The sequence below is a fragment of the Sus scrofa genome, chromosome 9 (assembly GCF_000003025.6).
Source record: "Sus scrofa isolate TJ Tabasco breed Duroc chromosome 9, Sscrofa11.1, whole genome shotgun sequence".
Taxonomy (NCBI): domain Eukaryota; kingdom Metazoa; phylum Chordata; class Mammalia; order Artiodactyla; family Suidae; genus Sus; species Sus scrofa.
The window spans coordinates 46,722,824-46,728,823 of NC_010451.4; the positions used below are offsets into that span (position 1 = coordinate 46,722,824).

General features: G+C 55.2%; 1 long non-coding RNA gene across 1 annotated transcript in view; it reads left to right on the plus strand.

Moving 5' to 3' along the window:
• LOC102161637 overlaps positions 1-5,529 on the plus strand; it is a 66,046-nt gene extending 60,517 nt beyond the window's left edge. The window contains exon 4 of the long non-coding RNA XR_002335680.1: positions 1,289-5,529. This is a non-coding gene — a long non-coding RNA (uncharacterized LOC102161637). The remainder of the gene's footprint in view (positions 1-1,288) is intronic.

Here is a 6,000-nt window from a genome sequence, read left to right on the forward strand (position 1 = left end):
TACCCCAAAGCCTTGTCCATCTCCTTGACACAGGCAACCCTTAGACTCAGGGTGAAACTGAGGGCCCCCCCACTAGCCCCACCCTAACTTGGCTCTGATACCTGTGTGGAATTTTTAAAGGGGGTCCAGCAAAAAGTCAGGGCTGGGGAAGATGAGCTTGGAGGAAGATTCAGAACCAAGCGGAGACTGGGATCAAGGGAAGGCTTATCCCAGGTGCCCAAACTCCCATCCCCGGGGTCCCAGGGCAGGGCTGCTCTCCTGGGCTGGCACCTATAAAGACCCCTCCCTGCCCCAGCATTCAGGGAGCACTCAGGGCTCAGGGAACAGTTTACTCAGGGTTCACCTGCAAGACTGGCCTGAGGTGGCTTTGGCTGCCCCCCAGGATGGGTTGGACAGTCAGTGGCAGCTCGGCCAGCTTGCTCAGTCGCCAATTCAGGGTGACAGACTTTGTTCAAAGGAAGCCCAGGGCCTCCCCACATGTGAGAAAGAGTTTGGAAAGACCCCAGGGGAGGGGGACCCTCCCAGTGCCGTCATCGTCCCCCCCACCCACTTCTCCTGGCCGTGTTCCTGCCACCACCCCTCCCTGGCTCCAGGGGATGTGTCTCTTTTACCTTGAGCCCAGGAAGAGACACAAACCCTTTTGCTGGTTCCTCTCCGCATTGCTGGGATCTGCTGGCATTTTCACAAAGGACTTCCATAAATACTGAGGGAGAACAAAAGGGAAGTAATTACAGAAAATACAAACACCATGAAAACAGTCAAGTTTCTAAAGTACAGGTTTCCCAGCCTCAGATAACCACCCTGGAGCCCAAGAAGCTGGCCTGCCTTCCCACAGGCCCTGGGCCAGGCTCCAGCCCTCACAGACTGGCTTGCTGTGGCACAACTTGGCTCCCTTGGGGCCAGGGGCCCAGGCCGAGCCTGCACCCCTCATTCCTGCTCGAGGATTTGCCTCAGCCATAGCTGTGGTGTCTGACACACCAGGTGGAGGCTTCGGCTCCCTTGAGGGCACCTGCTGAGACAGGCAAGCCCGCATCCCCACCCCCAGGCCTGTCCCAAGCACATCTGGCTGTGGAATTAGTTACTGGCTGACTCCCGGTGGCCTCTGAGCCGACCTGCTCACACACAATAGAGGGCATGCTGCAGCCTTTGTTCAGTGCAACCAGACCCCTTGGCCTGAGGCGGATCAGACTAGAACAGGTGCTTGAGCCAAGCCAAGATGCTCAGGATTCTGTCTCTGGGCTATTGGGATTGGGTCTCTCCATGCTCTTCTTTATCTCTCCCCCTGCAGGTTCGGGAGCCCTGAGTGGCCACCTTGGATTTGGAGGTCCGCCCAGGTGTGCGGAGAAGAAGCTGAGGACGAGACAGGGGTGTGGGTGCGAGATGGGGAGCGGGTGCAGGAGCCCCTGTCCTTGGTGTCCTTGACTGAGTCTTGACTGCATTCCTGCTCTGTACCACACTCCTGTGTCCCTTTTGTAAACTTCCCCTTTTATTCAAATGCTGGCCCAAGTGGATTCTGTAACTTGCAGTCCCCGAGTCCCAGCCACACCTGTAACTGGGACAAACACAAGAGTGCCGTCGGGGCCGTAGAGGACCCAGGTGGCCCGGTGCAGGGACCCACTGGAGGAACTAAATCCCTGGGAAGACATGAGCGTCATGGAGCATCGACCTTTTTCAACGTATTGGGGGTGGGGAGCCTGGGAGCTCTGCATGGGGCCAGGCTAGCAAAGGGGACCCCCTTTGGAATTCGGTTTGCTCCTTACAATCAACATCTACTGGTCGGGGAATGGGCCTCTTATTTCCTTCTAGGGGTCCATCTCCTGGCCAGCCCCCTGCCCACCACTCCTGCCGCATGGGTTGTTGGGGAGAGGGGTATAATGCACAGACTAGGAGTTTGAGGCCCAGCTCAGCCACGGAAGAGCTCTGTCACTTAGATGAGTGACTTCACCTCCCTGGTCTTGTTTTCCTCCCTCAACATGGTAACCACGACCCCTTTGTACTTTGCAGGTTCCTCCAAGCGATCCCCTCCCTTCCCCGTCCTTCCTCCTCCACCCCTGTCTTCTCCTGCTCAGCACTTGCCTTCCCCTCCTGACTCCACCCAGTGCAGCACCTTCACCCCCTCTTCCTGGGTTCAGGGCCATCGTGTGCCATCACTTATGTCCAGGGCTTGAGTCTTTCGTTTAGTTGAGATGCTTGTTCAGTCTGCCCCATTAGACACAGGGACTCCCTGAAGGTGGGATCCTGTCACCTCCCTCTCTCTAGACCCTCCTCCTGCGTGTAGAGGGCAGAGCCCAGAGAGGGAGCCTGGGGGCAGCCTGCCCAGCCAGACCTGTCCACCTGCTCTTTCCTTTCCTTCCCTGGCAGAGAGGACGTTCGAGAATCTACTTTCTAAACTAAGCCAGAGTTGCAGTGTCCCCTAGTCTCTCCTGAAGGGCAGCCCCTTGAGGAGAGATTCTTCCCCATGAGCCCACCCTTCTCACTCCCCGTACCCTTCTCTGGGCAGGGGAGTGGGAGGTGGGTGGTGCGCATCACCTGACCCAGCCTGGGTGACCCCCTTGCAGCTGGCTCTCTCCTTCCTCTCCCACTGCCTGGCACGGACCGGACCGGGAGTGCCTTTCTCCCTCCCATCGCTGTCATCCGTAGTACCCGCCCCCCTCGCCTCTTGCAGCTTTTCTGTTCCCATCCTGGCTTGTCTCCCCCCAAGGCAGCTGGGAGCAGGGCGCCTTCGATTTCTCTATTCAGTCTGAGGCGTAGCAATTTTCTGCTCTCCCGTAATTAGGGGAATTTTAAGCAAACTCCCCGACGGATGATTACAGCAGGTTCAATCCCAGCTCCTTTGATCAGGGAAGAATGAAGACGTTGTTGGAATATTCCTCGACCTGCCGGCCAGACAGGCTGGGAGGCAGCAGTCTGGCTCTCGGGCTCCCCCTGGAGGGCTCTGGACTTTCATCCTGGAGTCTGAGTGTCCCTGGGCACTGGAGGGTCCCCAGGGAGAGGACTGGGTTCAAATCCTGCTTTGTTAAGTATTATCCGAGATGTGGCTTCTCTGGCTTTGGGCTAACATCTGGGCTCAAAGTAGGGTTGGGGCTGGAGACTTAAGTGCAAAAGCAAATTAGAGTCACCTGGATTGTGATCTCCAAGGACTGGTGTGAATGGCTGTGCAGGCACTGTGTTCCCTAGGAGATGTCATTCCGGAGGTGGCCCAAGTGAGCGGGATTCCTAGGGTTGTGCAGTGTCCAACCTGCACAACACACTTGGTAGCTGGAACCTGCCTGTAGGAAGTTTGAATGACTCTATTTTTTGACAATATCAGAAGAAATGATCCTCCTTAGAGTTGAAAGGGCTTCTTTTCTTTATTTCGTCTATTTCCCCAACTCTTTCGTGCCTGCCAAAGGCAGTGAGGAATAACGGGAAGAACGTGGACTTTGGAGCAGCCTGACTAGAGACTGAATTCTAGCTTGGCTATTTCCTGGCTGTGTGACTTTGGGTTTGTTAATGAACCTCTCTAAGCTTTAATTCCTGTCTTAAAGGATTATGTTGAGGATCCAATAAGAAATGGATTACAACACTGCTTGGCTTATAATTGGTGCTCGGCAAATATGATTCCCTTTTTCCTTTCCCTGCCCACCTCATATATTTGGAAAATCATCACCCTGCAGGGCAAGCCCCCTTCTCCTCTGTCTGTGCCCTCCCAGGCCTGTGGACCCCCAAAGCTATGCCAGAGAGAGGACTGGGTGGTTTCATAGACTATTAATGTCTCTGGCATTCCTGACCAGGGAATGGTTAATTCCATAGGTTAATTCGGCCATATTTCAGCATAATTATGGTGGTATATTCCTACACTAATTAAGTGGCTTTAAACCATCTCCTCCACGCAGCTCCGTGAATCGTAATTAAGCCTTACCGCCAAGTGCCCCTGCCAGCCACGGAGCCCCGCACACAGCCCGCTCCGCCCGCTCTCAGTCTCAGGAGAGGATGCGCTGGAACCGTGGCTTTGAAAAGAACTTATTTTCCTGGGATCATGTCAGGATGATTCCCAGTGCATATTGGATGAGGCTTTGTATGGTTCCTCTTTTTTTTCCTTTTTTTTTTCACAAGGAAAGAGATGAAGAGAAACACAGTGTTGATACGGGTTTATCTTCGTCTCCTGGCTGTTCTGTTGAGTAGATTTGAATAGATTCCCAGGGGATGCAGGTGGGGGTGTGAGAGGGGATGGTGGCGAGCTCGGTGCACGGGTGCGTGTGCCAGGCTGCTGGGAGTGAGCGCGAGGCTGTGTGTCACAGCTGTTGTTCACTGAGACCGAGCTAACATCAGCTCAGTCCACAGCTACCTGTGAAGGAAGACGGCCGCACCAGGAGACACCTGTTTGAGCTGGTGGGTGGACCTCCTGGCTCCTGACTGCTCTGTTCTCGATGTGCCTTGGAAGGTGAGCAGGGCCCATCCTTTTGGCCACTGTCAGGGTTAACTCGAGTCATGGTGGGGGTGGGATTGCCACTGTTGTCAGAAGATTCAGTTTTGCATCTTGTTTCCACCGCTTGCTGACTGTGACCTTGAGAAAGTCCTCTGGTTTCCTGAGCCTCAGTTTCCTTATCTGGAAAATGAGAAGAAGACCAGCTCTCTCATAGGACTGCTCAGAAATGGAATAAGATGATAGGGTGGTGCCAAGGACCCGTCATTGAAGGTAGCAATTGCAAGCTGATTTTCCGGCTGTGGAGCAGGGCTGCCTGGACAGAGCCACATCTTTCTGGGGTTCTGAGGCTCTGAGGTTCTTATTTGCCAGATGGCTCTTGAGCCTCTGGTCTGCCTGTGTTCACAGAGGCCATGGAGGATCCAGGACCTCAGGTGCAGTGGCACAAGTGTTCACCAGGGGAGCCACCAGAACTTGAGTTTTCTCCTGCGTGACCGGTGTTGCATCAGCTTCTATTACGGGAGCTTGGCGAGGCCTCTGTGGGTCATGGCAGCAAGTGGAGTTGGACACAAGATGCATGGAAATGTTTATACTCTGGAAACCTCGATCTTTGAAACGCTTGGCCTCTCGTTCTCCTCTGCCTGCCTCCCTGACCTCATACCGCGCCATCTCCCCACCCTGCTTCCTGTGGTCCAGCCTCCCCCACCCCAGCTGCCTTTCAGGGGCCAGCCGCTCAGGCAGCAAAAGGCAAAGGGAGCACTTGTCCTCTCTCTGTCTCTCGCTGTGGAGTGATGGCCCTAGGCATTTTGAGTAAGACACTAATCAAATAAAGACAGGTGACAATACGGCAGCATCTTCTGTGAAGGCCAGAGAGACACTTGACTGTCCTCAGCAAGAGGATGGGGAACTGGGGGGATGGGAAGGATGCAGTATTTTTTTAACCTGGTGTCACACACACAGCCCCGGGCTCCTCTGACAAGAGAACACCCTATGAAGATGCAGATAAGCTGAACTGGAAAACTGATTAGCAAGAAAGGAGGCCCTGGCTCTCTGCTCGCTGCAGAGGGAGTGAGAGTGGAGTGAGGCTTCCCCCAAACATGATGCATGGGTAGAGGGGATGTGCTTTGTTCTCCCCGTGAGGGAGGGCCATCCTGGGCTGGGGGGAATGAGAGGCCGGGGGCGGGGGGTGGGGGGAGGCGCCCAGTTGCATTGACATGGAGAGGAGGGGTGGTTTTCTCAGGAGAGACATAGGCCAGATCCAAGGTGAACATCCTATATTTGCACTCAGAGAGGGAAGAGAGCATGGAGAAGCAGGGCCCAGTGCATTGCAGTGTGAGTGGGCTGGTGGCCATTCAGTGCCTGCATAGCTCTGCTGGCGACATAAGCAAAGCCTGTTAGGGATCCCGGTTGAGGGAGGAAGAGGAGGAGGAGGAAGACCTCTGCTGGAGGGAGGGGGAGGTTGGGCAGGAGGGGGGGCAGCAGGCAGTGGGGAGGAGGTCATACTTGCAGGGAACAGAATCTGGAGCCCCGGGGCCGGCCTAAGGAGACACTCCCTGGCCATGACCCTCACACTGCTCTTGTCAGGGAGGCTTGCA